Source organism: Engystomops pustulosus, chromosome 2 (assembly GCF_040894005.1).
Source record: "Engystomops pustulosus chromosome 2, aEngPut4.maternal, whole genome shotgun sequence".
NCBI lineage: Eukaryota > Metazoa > Chordata > Amphibia > Anura > Leptodactylidae > Engystomops > Engystomops pustulosus.
This window is the reverse complement of record NC_092412.1, coordinates 104090116-104113471: the sequence shown is the minus strand read 5'-3', so window position 1 is coordinate 104113471 and position 23356 is coordinate 104090116. Positions and strand designations below refer to the sequence as shown.

The window sequence follows — 23356 nt, the reverse complement described above, 5'->3', positions numbered from 1 at the left end:
TAAACCCCCAGAATGAATTATCTATACATTGTATCTCACCATGCAAATAATAAGCCTCATACGTTCGCATTACCAAAAAAACTTAAAATTTATAGCTTGTACAATGTGACAATACAAATCTGCTGTGAATAGCGCTGCTTTGATCCTATGCTCGGCCGTGCGCCCGTACAGCAGTTTACCACCAAGTATGGGGTATCAGTACACTCAGGAGAAATTGGGCATTAGACTTTGCAGAGCGTTTCATCATTTTATTTATTATGAAACTGTCAGTTTTGGCCTAAATTAATGTATTTTCCAAAAAATTTTTCTAAATCGCAGGTCCATATTGTTTTAACCCATGTGAAACACCTAAAGGGTTAATGGACTTAATAGAAGTTGTTTTACATACATTGAGGGGTGAAGTTTCTATAGTGGGGTATTTTATGGGGTTTTACTATTATTTAGGCCTTACAAATTCACTTGAAAGCTGAGTTGTCCCTCAAAATGTGAGTTTTAGCAATTTTCATGAAAATGAGAAAAATCGCACCTAAAGTTCTGCGCCTCATAACATCGTAAAAAAATGAGAGGATGCATAAAATATCATCCCAACATAAAGAAGACATTCCGTAAATGTTAATTATCAAGCTTTTTGGGTAGTTTTATTTCCTGTCTGGAAAGCAGAACATTTCAAACTTGGAAAATGAAGAATTTTTTGAAACTTTTGCCAAATTTTCACTTTTTTTCAGAACGAAATGCAAAACTTATCACTTAAATTTAGAACTAACATGAAGTACAGTGTGTCACGAGAAAACATTCTCAAAATCACCTCGATATGTTAAAGCGTTCCGAAGCGTTCCAATTATCATGATACATGTCAGATTTGAAAAATCGACTCTGGTCATTGAGCTGAAAACTAGTGTCGGTGATAAGGGGTTAACAGAAACACATGTGACTATGACAAAGTTTTAAATCTTTTCATTGTTTTTAACCCTTGTAGTTTTTGTTCTCAGTGTTCACAAAAACCTTTTTGAATGGTATTTGCCATCTTGTGGCTCTCTATAGACATATGAGGACAATACCATGCTACAAATAAAAAGACATTGCTCATTGCTAAAAAGACATTGCTCATTGCTTCTATTACTACTATGCAGTTTACTTTAACTACACAATCAACAGAATTAGCGTTTTATATATTTGGTTTATAGTGACCTTTGTGGGCCATCCCATTTTTATTATATATCATTTTAGCAGTATTGAGTGCAGTGCAATATTGAGTCAATATAATGCTTTCTTTCCCAATATGGAGCCTTATATTATAGTCCCGTATATACTTGAGTATAAGCCGGGTTTTTCAGCACAAAAAAACCACTTATTGTGGTTTAATCAATTCGTCTGGTGACAGGTTCTCTTTAAAGGGGGTTTTCTATTCCATTCTGCTTTTAACAGCGTGTATAAATTGATACCTCTAGCTGATAGATTAGAAGCTAAGAACAATTTCCAGCCAATAAACTCTTTACAGTCACTCAATTGATTTATTTCCTTAAAGACAGTAGTGGATCACAATATAGACAGTTTGGGCGGTAGCCCCAACCCAAGCCTTCTAGGGCTCCCATGGTCAACCAAACCATACATCGAATTTATACTCAGAAGGACCTTCACCCGTGAAATCCTCATACATCTGTTCCTGATCCCAATACACACGTACACAAAAGCAATTTCAAGACCTTTGAAGGTCCTCCACAGGTCCTGAAACTACAGATTGAAAGGAGGCACAAAGTACACCATTCCCCATGAAGCTGGATTCTACAGATTCCATCTGTAGACTTGTACGAGCTGTAATATTCATACAGCCCAGCCCATCTATTTGCAGTTGTTTACACAGCTAATAGGTATTATTTAGGAATGTAAGGTGTTAAGGACAGGGGTATAAAGTTTATCTGTCCCTTGTGTATAGACCTAGTAATGTTTTCAGAAACACTGCTTACTGCAGGAAAAGAAAAGCAGAAAAATAGGACAATATTATTTCTTTTCCCTTAACAACATAAAATGCAAAGTTTACTATTGCCTGCACTTCTGAAACAAATGAAAAATAGCTTAAAAGGAATATTTATGGTTATACATTTTATGAAAGCTTGTCTTGAGTACCTGAAGAAACCCACACAAACATGTTGAGAACATAAAAACGCTATGTACACAATTTCTTTACTCAGATTCAAACCAGTCCAGTAAACCTTGCCATGATGCACTTCCCTACACAGTGGTATATTCACGGGAAAACAGTCCTACACTTCTTACTATACGCTAATGAGCAAATATAATTCTATTCTATTAAGTTACCACTGATGTTTTAATGTAAAACTGTATAATAAATGGTTAATTAATTATATTAATCTAATTTGCAAAACTGCAAAACGTTTTCTTCCTTTTAGATTTCTCATCTCACTCTTCTGTGCAAATTCCTCTTCACTTTGAGGTGTAATGAAATACAAATGCCGCATTAAATAAAGTGTTAATGTTGACATATGCATTACACTATGGTGCATGTTCTGTCAGGACGCCAGAGCAATGACTCATATTTCAGAGCATATTCAACATTTGTCGTGACCATGGCTAAAGGCTTCAAGGTCACAGCATGTGAGAGAATATCATGATTTCAGTCAACCTAAAGAAAGTGTAGCACCGATTATGTCTTTAACTAATATATCAGCAGACCATTGTCATTTTCAAGTTGTTTGTTTGAGATACATAACTATTAAGCAATTATTTTATTATTTTTGCTATAATATTGATATTAACTATAGGCACCTGGAATCTGTACAGCTTAAAAACATATACTCTTCTTAAATATAGATGGAGAGTATAAATGGTGAAATCAAAAAGATAAATCCCATAACATAACCACTTTCACTACTCCATAGAGTTAGCAATTCACCACAATTAAAAGGATAATTCAAAAATATATGCCCATTCTTAATCATAGATGTGCAGCTAAAAAAGTAAAACATTGGGTAACACTGTAATTAGCTGTGAAACAGTGTAATTAATGTTAAATCAAATACGAATACATGGTTATCCGTTAAAGCCTTCTATAAATGTGGTGGATCTCAGGGCAATGTTTAGGAATAAAACCCTTAAGTTGAGGATAAATGAGAACAAAATTCAAAATATAAAGTCCTTTATTAATTGTGATACACAGTATGTGCACTATTCAAAAACTAAAAGCAGGGAGTGCCCATCAAATAACCAGCATAAAAGATGGTGATTCTAATGCTGCTGGAGCAGCAAAACATTTTGTGGAAATTCATGATAAAGATTTTGCTCTGCTGCAGTTTTATGGAATTAAACAAGTTAATTGTCGGGGAGGTGATTGGAGGAAGTTCTTCCTCAAGATGGAAGCTTTTTGAATTTTGGCACTAAATTCAAGATACCCTAATGTCATGAAAAAGAATGATCTATCATATATTTATTAATTGGATTTTTTTTTTTATATTGATTTGCTATTTCCTCTTTCAAAAAAAATTTGCAGTACGATGTCATATCTATTTAACCCCTGTCTGTTTTGCTGTTTCTACTCACAAATGGAAATAATGTATGTAATCAATCAGGTGGGGTTTTTTTTTGTTATATGGTAGAGATGCACCTTGATTTTAATATACCATAATTAAGGCTTAGTTTACAGCGGGAACGCGTAATTTTCTTACCTACACAAACTGCATACTCTGCTGTGTATTATTTAATGGATGAAGAATAAAGAGATTTTACTTATGTGGCCACAGCAATCTTTATGTTGTTGAATTTATCTGGAAACAGACGATGGTGAGCACTTCTGTTCCATTGTTTCCGCTCCTCCAGCAAAGTTTGGGTATGAAAGACTACGCTTTTTACTATGTGCATTATTTATAAATGGTGAAAAGATGCACTACTGTACACTAAAATGTGACTAAAAGTCATCTTTTCACTTCTTTCTTATACTCTCCTTCTAGACTATGCAGAAGAAAATTGAGTCGAGGGTTAATAGCCTCTACTCCATTAGTATATTTTTTTCTTCAATATATATAAAAAACTGTGGGTAACTGTAATTCCTAAGAGATGGAGCAACTAAATCCACATGAAGTTCACAGACGGACACAGGTAAAAAGACCTAGTAGTTTTATCTGTTTCCACCTGTGATCTCGCTATGGTTTTACCTGCGCGTCAAGAAAAGAAAATTCTGTTTAAGTGATGTACTGGATGCATTTCTTACATATGGCTTTCATGTGGTGTTCAGGGCTGCTTCCTTGCACTGTGGGCGTGTGGATTTTAGGATAGTGAGCTAAACCCTACCTGTTTTCTTGTAATTAATAAGAATTCTAACAATTGTTAGGAGACAGCAACACAGTGTGGTGTCCACAATGTGACCAACAGCTTCACCTGCATTATTGTAACCATTGTTAAGCAATTATGGGGTACATTTACTTACCCAGCCTTGTCGTGATCCTTGGTGTGCGTTGCACGGCGAGGATAAAGTCCGGCGCGATTCATTAAGATCGGAGTTCACCTTCTTCTTCCTGGTGCATGTGAGTGCATGTCTTGCGACACAATTTGAGTTTTAAATCCTATGCTTAGTCCAAATCAGTCAGGTCGTCCGACGGCCACGCCCCCGATTTGTGTCGCATGAAAGTCAAAATCCGATCGCGTGTACAAAAAACCCCTGTTAAATGCGGCGCAAATCGGTAATAGTAGGGAAACCCGACGGAAATGCAGATCACATCCACCCACATGTTGTAAATCTCAAACAGGTGAGGCAGAAGAAAAGGGTCAATGGTGCAACTAAACCCACGTCAACATTTTTGTAAAAAAAATTCAGGGCTTTCTTGTACCACTGAAGCGACTTTATAAGTATTGTCCAAAGTTTTCTGTCTATCTAAACTCAAAATTTGGAACCAACAGCAGGGGGCCAAATTCACTATCACGTTTCGTCTGACACAGGGCTGGCAGTATAAAAGTTGTTTTACTTAGTACAGGAAAAGATATAGGCAGACATATGCCAAATTTCTCAGACTATAAGATTTAGTCATTCAAAAAAAGGAAAAATATTTTTGGCAGCAATTAAAAATTTCCTGTTGGTCAAGAGCAGCACAACTACGTTAAATCCATTACTCACACACAGTCTCCTACATATATGCATACATTGTCAAATAGCTCTGCTACATCCATTCATTCACTGACAGCTGAGTCTTATCTTGTGGAAAAATACAATAGATGTAGGCAGCAACAGGAAGAATGTATGCATTAGGGAAAGACTGTAACAGTAAGCTGTATTCCTTCTGTATAGTATGTATAGTCTATAGTGCAGGATAAATATAATGCGTTTTCCTAGCAACCGGCTTTAAAAGGCCAGAGGGAGCTCTCACGTTGGATATTTGATAAAAGCTAATAATTTATAAATACATATACTGTACATATAAAATGTGATGGCTATACTTTAAACTTAAGTGAAACTTTCCCAGCAATCTAAGTATGTACAAACAAACTCTCGGCAGGTTACATTAGGAACTTCTTGATAGTAGAAAAAAAGTGAGCAGAAGCCCACAATAATCTTTTCATAAATAACGGAATGTTAATGGAAGGTAGTTCTCCATACACAGTCACAGAAGAGCTTCCATTTTTTGTGTTTGTTAAGAAGAAAAGCATGATTTTCTAAAAAACCTAACTCAGATATACTTCAACTATGTAAAATCAACAAGAAGCAAGAAACATTCATGCCTTGTTTTTTCTCTCCATTGAAAGTATATGTCAGGAGGATTTCCAAATGTATCCTTACAAAGTGGGACAGCAGGGTATTAAACTGTATGATCATACAGTAGGTTACGCACTTTTATTCATCTCTTCCCCCTTGGAAATGGGAGGTAAATTGAATGTCGGGAGCAGGCAGTGATTTGCCACTGCTGATGTTCAGGGTATCTCCTGAGTGACGTAACTTATTGGACATCGGTGTACGCTCAGTGGAGGCCTGGGATAGATGCCTTACAATTCCATGTGTCTCATATCCTATAATGGCCTACACTGAGCGTATAATGCTACTTCCAGCATGAAGCAGGATAATATGGTGCAAACTGATGTGCTTTTTCCTCCACTGTTTCCTGCTGGATGCAACGCATACTCAGCAGACGTAGGCAAAAAGGAAGTCAGCACCTGCCAGTATATGTAATAATAATAATAATAATAATCTTTATTTATATAGCGCCATCAAATTCCGTAGCGCTTTACAAATCATATGTCTATGGATGTGTTCAGGGTAGCCTTATCCTACTGTGTTTTATGAATATTAAAACATATTTACTTTATTTCTCTATGTACAAAACACATGGTTGTATTTAGTAAACTACACAAGATTCCTGGAAGCTTGAATCACTTTTCCAGCTCTTGTAACTCTAAAAACATCAATAACTAGTGAATCTATGACCTTTCTGTATTAATGAGTTGTCATGTGTGAGAACATTCCGGTTATGATTATTACTGATGAATGCTACCTATAGAATGACAATGTTTTAATGTGAGAAATATATGGAGGAAGGCACATGAGGATTGTTTAATCACCGATGACTGATGTGTTGTGTGTACATAAGCTGAATAATCAGGGACAAGCAACAGCTGCAAAGTGAAGAGTAAGCAATGAGAGATTGTCAAAAGATCCATTACACTTAGAAAGCTACTGCAGCAACAGCTGGAAGATGCCACAATGGGAATTAGAGTTGTTCCATCAGCTTTAACACCTTTCATTACAGAAAAATGAATAATAATTCTGGTAACAGTGTAACTTTGAATTCCTGAAAGATAATAATCAGACATCTGTGTAATTACATCACGTGGCACTCAATTTACAAAGCGATTTTAGTCAGGTGAAGTGGAACTACTGTACTTTGGTACATACACTATGCACTAGATCCTGGTACTCTGCAAAGTACTGCTAAATAGCAAAGCTATCAACATGAAACTAAAACTAAAGCACTACATGTGTTATCAGTAAGCAGGCATCCACTGCCCATCAAATCTACAGCGGAGGCTTAGCCTTAATGATAAATCTGGCATATATGATTTGTTCAAAGGGGTTAAAGGGATATTCCCCCGTAGAAAATATTTTTAAATATATTAATGATAAAAAAAATAACACATTCTCTATTTCACTAGAAATTAACCAAAATACTGCATTTCACATTTAATGATTCCAACCTGTCTCTATCAGTCCTGGTATATACAATTTTGTTTGCCCTGGAATCCACCCATAAATCTGTTTTCTATGGTCGGACAGGCCAGATCCTCATGAATTGCTTCTCCCATCTGCACAATGCAGTGCTGTTTGGCCCTCTCCCCTGTATTACAAGAACAGCTCACACACAGACAATTCATGCAACATGCAAATACTTTCTCTACAAGCTACAGCAATGGTCTTTATCCAGGGGTGGGGTGGGGGGGCACTCTTCATGTGTTTTTGCTCAGATGTAGCAGAGCTGAAGTGTACCATTGTGTTTTATTTCCATCTCATGGATCTCATCATCTTATACTGACCATCACTGAGTGACAGGAGCTAAAACCGCAATAAAACTTTCACATGACCGTTCATGGGATGTAAATACGGTCACAAGCTTGCGGCTGTATATACGTCCCCATAGACGGTAATAGGCACACAGAGAGATACACACGTGTGTGGCACCGTACCACTCAGGACACAAGGAAAATATATAACATGTTCTATCTGTCCCCACTTGTCCGGTCTTGCAGCATACTTCCCTATGGAGAGGGGAGGGGTTCACCCTTCTCATCTCCAGCATGTCGGACGTATGCCCACACGGCTATGGCAAAGGCAGGCCTACGTCTATGTGAATGTAGCCTACAATTGTAAGTAAGGGGTTAAAAATCATCTTTATTGTGTAAACATCACTAGGGTATTCAAATTTGAGAACTTTTTTCATGGGTAACCCCCATTAACAACTTTGCCAAATCGGTTTCAAATCTGACATGTGTCACTTTTTGAGGTTATAACTTTTTTACGTTTTTCATAATAATAATAATCTTTATTTATATAGCACCATCATATTCCTTGTCACTTTACAAATCATAGGGCACATATACAAATATAATAAGACAATACAGAGTAAAAACACAGTTGTATGGAACAATATGAGAGAGGGCCCTGCTCACAAGAGCTTACAGTCTATGAGAATGAGGGGGATGACACAAGAAGTATAAGAGCTTGTGTAATAGTCCAGCCATTCTTTATAAAAATAAAAATAATTTAATAAATAATAATGCTGTTGCTTCATCCAGCCTTCAGCGAGCCCCCATCTTAAATACAAAGCCAATTGTCATTAGGGCTGCAGAGAAGCCTATAGCTTGTTATCTGATATTTACAAGATGGGAGGAAGACACAGGATGGGTAAGTAAAGAGAGAGTTGAAGTTTCATGCAGTTATGGAATGTGGTAGGCCTGCCTTAAGACATGGGTTTTAAGAGCATATTTGAAGCTTTGTAGGTTGGGTATTAGTATAATAGGCAGTCCAGAGAATTGGTGCAGCATGGGTGAATTTTGCAACCCTTTAACATATCCAGGTGATTTTGAGAAAATTGAGAAAATAGGTGAAATGCCTTGGGGGGGTTTTTTATTATAAATTTTGCAATATTTCCGAAAATTCTTTATTTTTAAAATTTAAAATAATCAACTTTTCAGACAGAAAGACATACCACCAAAACAACCTGATAATAAACATTTCCCAATGTCTGGTTTATGTTTGCATGGTCTTTTATGTGTCCTTTAATTTTTTTTAGGCTTAGAATCTTAGCTGTGATTGTTCACATTTTCATGAAAACCTCCAAGATTCAATTGACGTTGAGAGCCCACAATAATAGTAAACCCCATAAATTACTCTATTGTAGAAACTAAACCCCCCAACATATATAAAACTACTTTAGGAGCAACTAGGAAACACAAAGGTATGAGTGGCATGTGTTGGCATAGCTCTACATAACATAGCAGTTGTTCTGGTAGGTAAATCATGGTGACAGATTCCCTTTAGGACAAAGCAAAAAAAAAAAACTGAATTACAGCAGTGGGAGACATTTATGTCCAAGATTTGATACTGTAGGTTCTGAATGAGAAAACCATGACACACACCATTTACCAACCTTAACTCATCATACTGGTAAAGCTAGAACTGTCAAGTAGAAAATACAGTGCCAGACAAACCTTGTGTGGAAATTACCTAAACCCGGATGCTAAAAATTAATGTGCATTAGATACCAAGCTGTGTACCATTTCTGGGCATCTCCAACTGGTCGCCTGAAGTGTTGTGACTGTCCTTACTTTATTCCACAGGCATTTAAAACAAAGGATGAATACAGGAGATACAAAAAAAAAATTAAAGGAAATATTTAATGCTATAAAATAGACTAAATAAAAGTATTTTATTACAAAATTAAAAACACATTTTAAGTAAGTAGGACAATATAAATATATTCCCTTATTGGAAATGTATTTCTTTTACAAAGTTTCAGGGAAGAGACAATACATCATATTCTTATTTTTTAAATGAAGGGGAAAATGTCAGTAGCCCACCACAACCACTATACAGTGCTACGGCACGGCGGGCAACGGCAGTGTGAATGTAGCCTAACTCTAACTCAACCCAAAGAGGTCTACTAAGACAATGGTCAACTCATTAACTGAGCACTTCTTTATTTACTACAGTGAGGAATTTATCATACGCTGGTGTATGGTGATAATATAAGGTGGTCTCTGGGCAGACAGTTCTATGCTCTATTTTCCCCGTAGGTACGTCCGTGCAGCACTTCTCCCTGTGGAGAGAGGGGAAGTGAGCAGTGCTCATGACTCCACTCTCCAGCGTGTGGCTGTATGCACACCCCCACCGGGATACATTATTGTAAAAGCATCCTTATTCCCAGGATTTGTTTGACATTACTGCATTGTTACTTCCCAAAAAGCCATTCAAGGCCAATGCTAGACACCTCTGGTCAATGGACCACTTCAGACTGGCAGTCCCAGGTAGGATCTTTTAGGATGAACACAAAGTTAAAAAAGTGTAGGCAGCACTCCAAAAATGCAAAAAAGTGGCTACTGTTTCAATAAACCTCACCCTTTGAAATTTTGCATTTTTGGAGTGCTGCCTACACTTTTTTAACTTTATTACTGAAGGATCTTGCCAGGATCTAGGAAGGCTCTGCACCCCCTCTATTGAGGTTTTTCTCCACTGTGAGGACTTGGTTTTCTTTTTTGTTAGGATGAACACAACTATCCTTGCTTGCAGGCCAGGCCCAACTCCAATTATTCCAACTATTATAGAAGACAACAAAAGTCATTGACAAATTATAGTAAATACTTTGTACCAAAGTGTTGTTCATGCTTTGTTATTGTGGAATGTTAAAATTTGCTACAACTGTGTAGACAACTAGCACTTAACAGAGTGACTGAGCAAACGCATCTTCAAGAAATTATAGCTAGCCGCTGTTACCTGGCCGGCAACTACAACAACAACTTCACATTGTTACCGATCTGTGGTAGCCTGGTCTGACCAATGGAATCCGAGTCGTCTGCTTCATATTCCATATTCAGTACATTAGCGCAGAACAGTTGGTAGGGGTGGTTGTGTCCCCTGATCCTACTAATATATAGAATTTGCACCAGAAACTGTTGCAAATTAACTGAAAATCTCAAATGTGCATGTAGCATCTCCTGCATACATCTAAGGATGCTTGACTGTATATCAATAGGACTAGTGCATAACATGACTGATTCATCTGAAACAGTATTGTAAACAACAAAAAATAATATTTTGGACTTTGGGCCAATTCCTTTGTGCTGATACAGTCATTTAACATGTGCAGCATTTTTGGGGAAAAGCAACCCTTGTAAGCTCTGTGGCTTTTCAGCAAAGAGCCACTTAGGAAGGGACCACAGCAGCAAGTCATTCCAGTACATACTTCTGTACAGAGACCCACAGCATGAAACACTATTACCATATGGTCCTTTTATATGCCAACTCCTCAAAAATAAACTTTACAGGTTATTTCCTCCATAAACAACCAGATGGCAAATACAATGTTCTGTATATTCAGTGGCTTCTGAATGTTATGAGTCTCAGTGAACATACTGGGAAGAATTTATTAATGTATAGAGAAGGTACAACCGTCTAGAGATCGAGACTAGACTTTAGTTGTGCCATATTTATCACTGTTATGATTAATTCTGGCTCAGAGTAAAACTGTTGAGTTCTACTTTAAATCTACTTTTAGTTGGTCCAAACTGTGAGCCATAATGTGGCACACCCTTTTCAAGAGACCACACTTCCTTAATCAGACTAATCAGAAAAGTGTCAAAACAGGTCTAGAAGTCTTGATAAAAGTGGCATAAATACAACCAGATATCTTGCACAAGTGGATAAATAAACTGTGAAATGTGTCTTTACAATGGAGGTTCTTGTCTTAAAGGGAACCTGTCACCACATTTTTCCTCTGAGATTTCCATATATTCAACGTTATAGTTTTACCTGGTATCTAAGTATGGCTACAGTGAGTCGAGGTGGGCAAGGCCTCCTCGGGCTGAATCCAACAGCTCCTCTCCATCATATTTCTGTATGCAGCTGTTATGTCATATGACCAGGGTGACATCATTGCAGGTCCTTTAGCTTTTTAGCATTAGAATACTGTACACCAAGCTTATATCTCATGAAATCACAGCATATTATATCACATTAAATCACAGTAGCATGCATGGTGAGCAGTAGAAGTCCATCCACCCCATTGCGATTGTTTTATGTGGTCAAGTATGTACATGGGGTACAGTTTACTAGTGTTAAGTAGGTAAAGGACCTGTGATGATGCCAACCTGGTCACATGACATTAGGTCACACCCCTCGACTTGCTCCAAAGATGCATAGATATCAGGCAAGATTAGAACTCTGATTTTATGGGGATTTGAGGTAAACTATTTTTATCTAAAAGAAAGATGTCATATAGTTACTAGGGCTCTATAGGAACCGGACACTACCTATATTTGTGAAAAATGTGGTGACATTCATATGTTTATATGATTAGAAAAAAAGTTTAGAGTTATTGTAGGGAAACAACAAGAGCATTAAGGGTTTACTTTGATAATCCAGAGAAATTTCAAGGAAGTGAATATATCTGAGGAAGTGGATAGTAGAAACAATTGTTACTTCTCCATGACTCGTCATGAATCAGTATAACATGCTACCCCTTTTATTTAAAATTAGACACATCCTATTGTATTGGGAAAGTTGTACTGATTTCAACATACTATTACCACAACTACTATGCTGGCATAGTAAAGTATGTTACAACAAACTAGTAGTTATATGTGGCTCTCCTCTTTTGTCTGCAATTAAAGGGGTTTTACAATCTCCATTCCATAAATGCTTGATGACTGGTAAAGGTAAGCAAGCCCAACATGAACTCCATTGCCTTCTATGGTTCTGTGGCAACAGCTATTCTGGGAGTTCAGTACAAGTAAATGGAAGAGTACTGGAAGAGTTCATTGAATTAATGTTACTGTATATAGTGCAATATGCCTTTAATAATGAAGGCAATGAAACTCACTCCAAGATTAACCTAGTCACAGGCTCCAACAAAAAGCCTATAAAGACATTCTGAAAAGAATGGAGGGAAACACAGAATTGTTATGTATACCTCAGACACTTCCCACTATACTGTCGGGCACTGGCTAAACAGTTTCATTACAAATAAAGTTAATAAAATAATTCACTGCTATTTTCCACTTACACGCGCTATAAGTTTTTATTACAGTTCTAAAGTAGAGTCTGTAGGACTTCAGCTATGAAATAAAAGATGCTTCCTGCTTGCATTTCATTCCCCGCAGTGACATACTATTATCATTTTCCCTGTGTACATACAGTATATATGTATATTTCCACACTGTGTGAACACTTCTATGTCCAATATTGACTTTAAAGGAAATCTACCATCAAAATCCATCATGATAAACCAGAAACAGTTACTCATCGACCAGGCAATCCTGGTAATCTTCTTATATTTGTTATTAATGGCCTCCTTCCTTCTAAAATCAACTTTTAGAATTATGCTGATGAGCCTTAGGGGCTCCGGTGGATGTTTCCAGGGTTCCTCAGTGATATCGTCCCAAGCTGTTACAATTGGCAGAGCAGGTTTCCACTCCCCCTGCACTTCATGCTAAATTACATAGGAGGAAGGAGGCCTGTGAATCTGCAGCACTAAGTGTGCTCTGGAAACACCCACCAGAGTCCCTCAGGCTCATTAGCATACTTTGATTGTAGAAGAAAGGGCCCATGGATAACGAATAAAAGAAGATTACCACAGTCACAGTGTCTGGATTTATAAGTAAGTGTCCCCTGCTTATTATGATGGATTTTAACCCCTTCCTGACGCAGCCCGCTTTCATTTATGCATTTTCATTTTTCACTCCCAACCTTCAAAAATCAATTTTTTTATTCTTTGGGTCAGAACGATTACGGGGATACCAAATTTGTAATTATTATTTTTTGGCGCTAATAACTTTTTCATGCTTCGGTGTACGGAGCTGTGGGTGGTGAAAATTTTTGTGACTTTTGATGATGTTTTCAATGCTACCATTTTAAGGACTGTACGATCTTTTGATCACTTTTTATTGAATTTTTTAATTCCAAAAAATGCCAAAAAAACCTGCAATTTTCGACTTTGGGCTCTATTTTTCTTTATGGGGTTAAACGTAGTGAAAAACCGTTATTATATTTTGATAGATCGGACATTTTCGGATGCGGTGATACCTAATGTGTTTATGATTTTTACTGTTATTTATATTTAAATCAGTTCTAGAGAAAGACGGGAGATTTGAATTTTTCAGGTTTTTTTATTAGAAATTTTTTTAACATTTTTATTTTTACTATTTTTCAGACTGCCTTCGGTACTTTAACCCTAGGTTGTCTGATCGATCCTATCATGTACTGCAATACTACAGTGGGGATTTTTCTCCTCATTCATTACAATTTGCTGATCGAACATTGTAACAAAAGGGTTAAAACGAGGCTGTCATGGCGACGGATCGCCACTTCCTGATGACGTCACAGGGAGAAATGATCCTCGGCAAGATGGGGGCGCCCATGCACCGCCATTTTTTGAGGGCGCCGGCAGCCTTGCCGGCGGCGATCAGCGGGTGTTATTGGTAAGCCTTTGCAGCAATATGCAAAGACTTACCGGCTATGGAGACGTTACATGTTGGTAAGGGGTTAAACAAATGGCTGCAAGTATCATGTATATATATATATATATATATATATATATATATATATATTATATATGTTACAGATTCACTTTTATGTTGTTTCTTATTAATATGCTATTTACTAGGTTCACTCAAGTGAACCTTTTACAAGATTTTATCCCACTATATTAGCAGACCCCTCAAAAAGGGTCTAAAATATCCTTTAGACAATTCCTTATGAAATCTCACCCATGTTCCTATAAACAAATAAAGTCAGCAGAACACTTATCTGTTTCAATGAAAGAGTCAGGCCTGGAGGCTGGAATGGGGCGTGTTTAGACACATATGTCTTGGGTTTTCTAGAACCATGGTACTATGAACTCTGCTTCCAGTTCTGTATCTGGCAGAAACAAAAACCTGAGGCAACTCCAGCCTCTGAGCATAACTCTTCTCTGGCAATAGATGACAGTTTTCTACTTATTTTCATGTGACTTTGGAGTAGATAGGTAAACAAATAGATTTCATATAAAATGTTATAAAAGACAATTCATACCCTACCTGTGGTAAAATGCTAACATACTATAATATACAGACATTGGGAGATACTGGTGATAAAGCTATATTTATTGGGCAGAGACTTTTTCTCAACAATCACAATGAATAGTATTTTAACCCTCTACTAAAAGAAAGACTGAGGTCAACTATACAGCAAACTAAGTTATCAGTTTCTTAAAGGACACCTGTCATCAGGTCTGTGTCACTTGTCCTGTCACTACTACCTGTTGGAGCAGCTCACAAGGATCCCATCACAGCCTTTATCTAGTCAATTTATACATTAATCATTATAAAATCATCTTTTTTGATTATGTAAATGAGGCTGGTCACATGGTCAGTGGCAGTGATGTCACCGCTGTTCCCCCTCCCCTCTCCTCCCCCTGCTCATGTCTGTGTGTAATGTATAGTAAAGCATTGCTAGTGTGTGTGCTGCATCTGCTGACATGCTGCATCCTCCTAATACACATGTGAGAGACACAGACATTTGCATACAGCTTTAGGACCTCATTGCTTAGGTTTACAGGCATGTAGAGGGACAATGAAGGGATAGTGACAATGCTCTCTAATGGCAGTTTATGAAAATATATTTAGTTTAGGGGGTTATTTTGCATGGGGGGTTCTCTTTAAACTAAGATGCAAATTGCATTTTGATAATCATTAACACTTATTATTACAGGAAGTCAGAAGATTATTTTTATATTGGTTAACAACTGACCAACAAGCATAAGTCTTCACAGACGTCGAGACACCGCTGCAATAAATGCCATGTGTGACTGTGCTAATCATGACAAAGTGTCTACAAAGCAGTAATCCGTATTTCACAAGCACAAGCAACAGATGTAAGACGTGTGATCAAAACTCATTATGTGGACAATAACTGCTTCCAGACTGTCTAAGGCTGGAGTACAGATTGTCATAAGGACCGTGATTATGCGCTAATAGGTCTATGGAACTCTTCTCCCTTAAGATTTATAATGTCTGTATACTGTAGGCTTGAATTAGCCTTATAATAGGTACTCATGTATACTAAAGATTTGTCTAGCACAAAGTGTGAATTTCTTTTCATTTTAATCTAACATAAAGTATTTGCTGATGAAAGCCTGTGAGAGATGTCATAGAAATAATAACGTGATATGAAGTATTGTCCACCTATAATGCACTCTGCGGCGATTCACTAAGATTGTGCGGCCGATATCCTGCATGTGTCACTTCTCCATTCAGGTCCGCCGGAGTTCACCTTCTTCTTCTTCTTCCCGATTTCTGTTGCATGGAAGCCAGCGCAGCTGCGCCACGATCCAATCGTGTTCAACACAGTCCCAGTGCAAACCCAGTTAAATACCTGTTAAAGCTGCACAAATCCCAAAAGGGCGAACTGTCTGACGAAAGTGGAATCCGCGACCCTTATTAAATAAGCCGAAGTATTTTCAATCTTTATTTATTTTAAAAATGTATTTATTTGTAAAAATTTACTAATTTGCCATGCATTGTGCAGCGCTGCGCAATCTGTAGGCCCTACATAAATAAAGAATTATTATTGTTAAAAATGTTTGTGCCAGTTTTCAGTCTGGCATTGCACTGAACAGAACGTGCAAACTACTTGCACATGTATTTATGAAGCATTTGGGCCAGTTTTGTATCGCAGCGGACACAGGGCAGCCACGCCACATAATATGACTCCACAGAATTGTGTTGCACTGTATGTTAAAGTTGCACCAAAAAACTTTGTGCACTCCAGATTATTAAAGCGTAACTGTAAAGCTATAGTGATTTTACCAAATTATTATATGTGATTACCCCTTTGAAAACAAACACAACAATGTCTACTTTGTGCCGCTCACCTTGTCTTTCCAGAGTTATGGCATTTTATGTTCTGAAAGTGTTTAACAAAAATCTTTCTCACTAAAAGTGAAGTGGGTGGAGACTAATATCTGTCAGTCTATGCCCTCAAGCAGAGGCCAGTTAGCTTGCTCACAGATCCCATGATGCCTTGTGTTCTCTCAAAGAAATTTAGCATTAAATCCACTTAATTTCCCACAAGTAAATTTCCCACAGTGCACATACAAGATGTACATATGGTGATTAGCCTAGCAGTTTCCATCACATGTAGAAGCAGGGAACATGTAATAAGTGATAGAAATCATAAGTAAACCAGTTACATACAGTCTATGTGTGAGTACTAAGGGTTAATAGCCTATCTACACAGAGCTGATACTGCCGATGATAAGGTGGGAAGCAGCATGAGGTGCAAAGAGAAACAGAGAAAGGTCTGTAGAATAAAAGACAACAAAATAAAAGTAATATTTTATTTGTGTTGTTACATGAACATTACCTAGTTCCCCTAGTTCAGAAGAGCACTTACAACACATATACATATGTGTGATTATGCTGGTCAAGGTGTACATGGTGGCATAAAGTGGCACATCAATTGCAATAAATGACAATGCTGCAGCAGTTCAGCCTATTGACTCCTATTGGACCCAGCCTTTCAGTGGACTTTCAGTCTCTGACCCACTTCATTTACTAAGTGTCTTAATACCAATAGTACCTTAAAATATATGACTCTCTGATGATCTGTTATTATCAGCTGTTTATGTGTACCATTATATATCACTTTCTACTTTGTGCTCTTATCTAATGTGCTCCTTAGGTTGTATTTAGCAGGACAAGACAATAGTAAAATAAGGCTAATTGTCATCAATACAATTAGCAAACTGCAGCTACAGTCATTCAGGTCTACACACGCCAAGTGTGACATGCAAAATGTGACACCTTTTGTTATAGTAAGACGGAAAATATTACTATTAAACCAAACTAGACATTATATTATTAACAGACACAAAAAGCCTGTGTTTATGAATAAATATGACTCTTCATGAATTATATATATATATATTAAGCACAAGTATTGACAACATTGTGATAAATTATGGCATAATTAATGAATAATAGACCTTGGCCCCACCACTGGTTCTCATGCCTGCATACTGGGTCAGAAAGCCATTCATTAAAAGGGAATTTCCGCAAGTTGGCAGCCTTGGCTATTATGGTAACATCGGTCCTAGCAAGGTCGGGCCTCAAAATAGTTGGGACCCACATAAGGAATTCCATCACGCAGTGTATAAAAAATTGACAAATGGGTGTTATCAGTTGGGGCTTGACGTTTCCAAGGGCTGACAGTAGCAGATTGCTCCCTTGAAAAGGAGAAAAGATGGAAATGTTTTCATAATAACAGATAAAAAGCATGAAGAAAAGTTGCTCCAGAATTTTTTTTCATAAGATATTACACACAAGTCATGACAGGTTCCCTACAACGGTAAGACGTCAACTGACTACAATCCCCTCAAAGTCACACTTATATTTTTACTTTTGTCTCCATGACTGGTTTTGCCAAAGAAATAAAATGGGTAACCAGATCACCAATTTAGCAGGGGAGATGCCACAGGTAAATACTATACAAAACAGCATTTAAAGGGGTATTCCCACCAAGACAGTATTGTTAAATATACTCAGGATAACAAAATAACACATTCTCTAATTCACTGTTATTGACAAAAAATACACCATTTCACAGATATAATTCCAACCTGTCTCTATCAGTCCTGGTGTTTACAATTTTGGTTGCCCATAAATCTTTTGACTATGGTTGGATTCTTCTCATGAATAGCTTCCCTTGTCAGTATGGCTACAGTGCTGTCTCCTGCCCCTCCCCCTGCATTACAAGACCAGCTCAGACACAGGCACTTCTTGCCGGCAAGCAGCAGCGTGAAAAAACTTACAATACTAGCTAAAGACAGATTAAGTCTATATCCAGGAGGAAGGCATATAGCAGACTGACTCTGCGCATGTTATAGGTGAGAGTGCCATTGTGTTTTATATCCATCTCATGGATCTCATCATCACTCATATCTGATCTGTCTCATCTCTCTATGTGGCAGATACTTGTAGAATGGTCAGAGGCTAAATGAAAGTATAGATAAACCCTGTAACCTAATAATCTAAGCAAATGTGAGGATACAGCTTTTCATAGCACAGAGGATATTATGAAGTGTCTGCTTAGAGAGTCCCTGCCCACACTCTGGAATTTTACATTGAGCGCCAATCACTGAGAGATAGGATCTAAAACAGCAATAAAATTGTAAAGTAAGAAGTTAAAAATTATTGTTATTCTGTAAACATCACTAGGGGATTAAAATGAGAACTTTCCTTCATGGGCAAACTCCTTTATAGAAGAGGTAAGATTTAGATGTACATAACATTGGGCATTCAAAAAAACCATATGACAGAGCATTAGGATCCTAATAAGTCCCTACTAGGGACCTGTAGTAACTATATATACTTCTATCCAGTGTGTCCATAATAGTGCAATAGAGGTTAATTCCATGGGATATTATAGACACAACAGGGATTTGTAATATCCTAATGCAGGAAATCTTAGAAATTGTATATCATGTGAAATTAATTTTATGTAATAAAAGTAATTGTGAACTAACAGTAAAAACATTAAATCCTTTAGTTTTTGGTGGTTTCAAATGACTCATGTGACGATATCGCTATAAGTAGCCTACTAAGCTTTGCAATGCTAGACTGCAAGAAAAAAAAATCCCTAAATCTTTCCAGCATCAAAGTTCTAGCGGTTGCAGATTAGTATGTAATTAGAGATGTGTGCCAAGAAAGTGATGGATGGACAAAGAATCCTCCCTCCCGTCTACAGGATACAGATTAAACAATACACTTCCACAGAAAGCTGGTTCTGTATGAAGCATACTGTGGGTTCACCATGTGAACAGTTCTATCTTTTCACAGTTACAGTTATATGTGACTATTTATCATCACAGATCTCTCCCTTAATCACCCCAGGAGGACTATTCTATCATAGGGGTGGTCTATTGAGGAATGATGCTAACCTGATGAACATCTGCTCAGTACACAACTGGGTCCTGAAATGGATGAATCCACTATTCCCAAATTTTAAAGAAAATACAGGCGGTCCTCTGGACCTCTGGATATTGTTAAATTATTGTACTTTATGACAATCCAACATTTTTAAAATACAATTGTCACCAAAAAAATTCTGGCATGGTAAAAATTAGAAAATATACAGTTCCGACTTACATACAAATTCAAATTAAGAACAAACCTACAGAATCAATCTTGTAGGTAATCCGGGGAGTGTCTGTAATACCTAGCAGATCTCCGCTCTTACTAATGGAGGAGGGTCTGAAGATCATGACATGTAGTAGAATGATGTCCCAACCCAACATAAACGGAAAACTAGCCAAACATATAATGTGTAAGGTGCATCTACTATCCACCTACAACAGATTTCACGAAAAGGCAGATTTTTTTTCATGAAAGATAACCTGCTCGCAGATGTGTTTGACATATTCTCCTCATTCCACAGAACTCCAAGCCCAAGAGTTTGGTTGATATCTACATAAATTGAATTGCCAGTTTTACTGTCGCTGCTTAAATTGGGGTTTCTATAGGACAAGGAAAGAACTACCAAAACTGGGGTCTGTGCTGCAAAATTGCAGTGAAAAGAGGGAACGCTGCAGAGAAAAGCGCAGCAAGTGGATATGATTTGGTAAATGTCACCCACTGTGAGGGTATGGAATATCACAGCAGATTTGTGTCTAGGGTGGATAGCCTATTCCATGACATAAAGGGGTCATTTATCTGAAAGCTGCTTCAAAGTAATGTTGTTGAAGCAGGTAAAAGTAACTTACCTGACCCTTCAATTCCAGTGTCAGCTACGGGCTTCCAGCTGTTTAATCTCCAGTTACAGGGGTTTTTATGGGAGACACCGCTTGAGGGCAGTCATCTCACCAGTTACCTCTATACCACAGGGTATCACTGACTGGTATAACTAGACACTGCCCATCAAAACACAGTGAAGATGTATTACAATTGACATAAAGTTTACTTGTGATGTTCACCATATTTATGATTGATGCATCTATAGTAAAATGTTAGAAAATATTTGGTTAAGCAGGGTTATACGGTTGCTCTAAATGTATTCTGACACAGCATCACTTCAGAGGGGGAAATGACTGATGACTGATGATTGATGTATATTATTTATCAGCTATCATGTAGTATGTGCCACCTCTATAAATATGGCAGATAGGAAACCATGAAAACACTCCAACCACTGTCTCACTCTTTGCAAAGGTTTAGGATAATACACATACTGTACACGAGTCTCATATGTAACAAAGGACAAGGAAAATGGAAGTTATGATATGTTAAATTACAAAATAGTTTATGCCAAATTTATATATATGTTAATGATCCTTTTAGTAAGAGATTACATAGCTATACAAGGAAATAGCTTTTAGTGTATAAGGGTATAGTGACCACCATAACCAGCAGCACATGTCTTTCAGTGTGTTCCTCAGCAGCTCTCCTTCTAGGAATCCCTGAATAGCCCAGCAGCAGCAGCCAGTGTCTCCGGAGTCTCCTCCGAGCACACAGCCCAGGCTGCATCCACTGCTACACAGCTCATACACTGCCACATTATGCCTTCACTGGGCACAAGTCACTAATAGCAGCCCATTCACACTACACCACTTCTACGTATACAATGTATAACTATGTATAGCAAAGAATGGGTGCAGTACCACACAATAAGCGTCCTACAGCAATGAGGTGGTATCATACACATACACATACATAAAAAGTATCTGCTGGGGCACAACATAATCTGTAACGACTACAAAAACCGATACATACAAACGCAATATTAAACTTTTTATTTCATTTCAGCTCTTGTAATAAACTTTATATGTATATATACTTTAAGATGTATAATACACAACATTCTTCAGCATTTCCCAGCACACAATGTATATATGGTCAGTGAGTAGGTAACAATAGTTTATGTCATGTAGACATACACTGATCAGAAGATGAGACATTTTCAGGTATGTGTTACAGGACTGAGACAAAGTGATTTCTTTGTCTGGGAAGACAATGTGAAGGTATTTTTATATGAATAACCCCAATGTATAATACTGGAAAAAGATGTAGTAGAAGTCTATGGCTTCATATATTTGAGCACTTGTGTATGTGAATGTGTATTGTATACGTATATGTGCACACATGTATGTGTATTGTAAACGTATAAATGTGCACACATGTATGTGTATTGTAAAAGTATATATGTGCACACATGTATGTGTATTGTAAACGTATATGTGCACACATGTATGTGTATTGTAAATGTATATATGTGCACACATGTATGTGTATTGTAAACGTATATATGTGCACACATGTATGTGTGTTGTAAACGTATATATGTGCACACATGTATGTGTATTGTAAAAGTATATGTGCACACATGTATGTGTATTGTAAACTTATATGTGCACACATGTATGTGAAAGTGTCTTATATACATATGTATGCACGTGTATGTGAATGTGTATTTTATACATATGTGTGCACATGTGTATATGAATGTGTATTGTATATATATATATATGTGTGCAAATGTGAATGGGCATTGTACACGTTTGTGTGCACACATATTTATACAATGCCCGTTCATTGTATAGGATTGTACATTTGTACAATGCCTGTTCACATGTGCACACATACGTATACAATGCCTGTTCACGTGTGCACACATACGTATACAATGCCCGTTCATGTGTGCACATATACGTATACAATATATTATATATATATATATATATATATATATATATATATATATACACAATGCCCGTTCATTGTATACGTTTGTGTGCATACGGGTATGTGAACAGTAGGTGTATGGCAGTACATGTGAATGTATATTGTATGTGAGCACATTTCTGCTCATTTGTGCAGTCTATGGGTTGTATTTCTGCACATTTCAATGTTCCTGTATGTAGCTAGATAGATATGTATTTCTCCATGTGTAGATACCTATGTATACATACATATGCTGTATATATGATGGTATCCTATGTGTTTGTGTAGCATATATACATACGTGCTTATAGTGTACATTAAACCATATGCACTGAGAAGCCTCGGACTCTTTGTCTGTGGACTCGCAGCCTGGGTAGAACAAAGCCGGCTGTGGTGGGTCTGTACATGCCCCTGCCCCATTGCCCGCCTTTACCTGCAGGAGGTACCGGTCCGGTTCAGCTCCACAGAGTGCCACAGAGCCCCAGCTGCTGCTGCTGTGCCCGGCTGGGGACTGAGCTCCGCACACGCCGCTGTGGTGACACTGACATGTTGGTGGCTGGTGCTGGCGGTGCCTTCAGCGTGTGTGCTCCGGGGCTATGGAGCACATGTGGGATCTTGCTGCTTGCGAGGAGATAGCAGGGAGATGGGGGGAACAGCTCTGTCCCCTCTGTGTGTGTGTGAATCCATAGCCGCGGCGCCCGCAGGAGCCCGCACTCCTCCCAGCCCCCGCCCTCTCCTCACACGAGATGTCACTACATGGAGCTGAGTGAGGAGAAGATGCTGCTGCTCCATGTCCTATATATGTATACACGGCATGATAATGCAGCTCATCCTTCTCACAACACTGTGCAGCCTGGGTGTCATGTTCTAGTAATGGTAGAATACAGCACAGCTAGCC

General features: G+C 37.8%; 1 protein-coding gene across 1 annotated transcript in view; it reads right to left on the bottom strand.

Annotated features, from left to right (window-relative positions):
- Positions 1 to 23271, bottom strand: part of ST6GAL2 (ST6 beta-galactoside alpha-2,6-sialyltransferase 2) — a 98505-nt gene extending 75234 nt beyond the window's left edge. Inside the window, exon 1 of the mRNA XM_072135837.1 lies at positions 22892 to 23271. The gene's annotated coding sequence lies outside the window, so the exon portion shown is untranslated. The remainder of the gene's footprint in view (positions 1 to 22891) is intronic.
- Between the last annotated feature and the right edge of the window lie 85 nt (positions 23272 to 23356).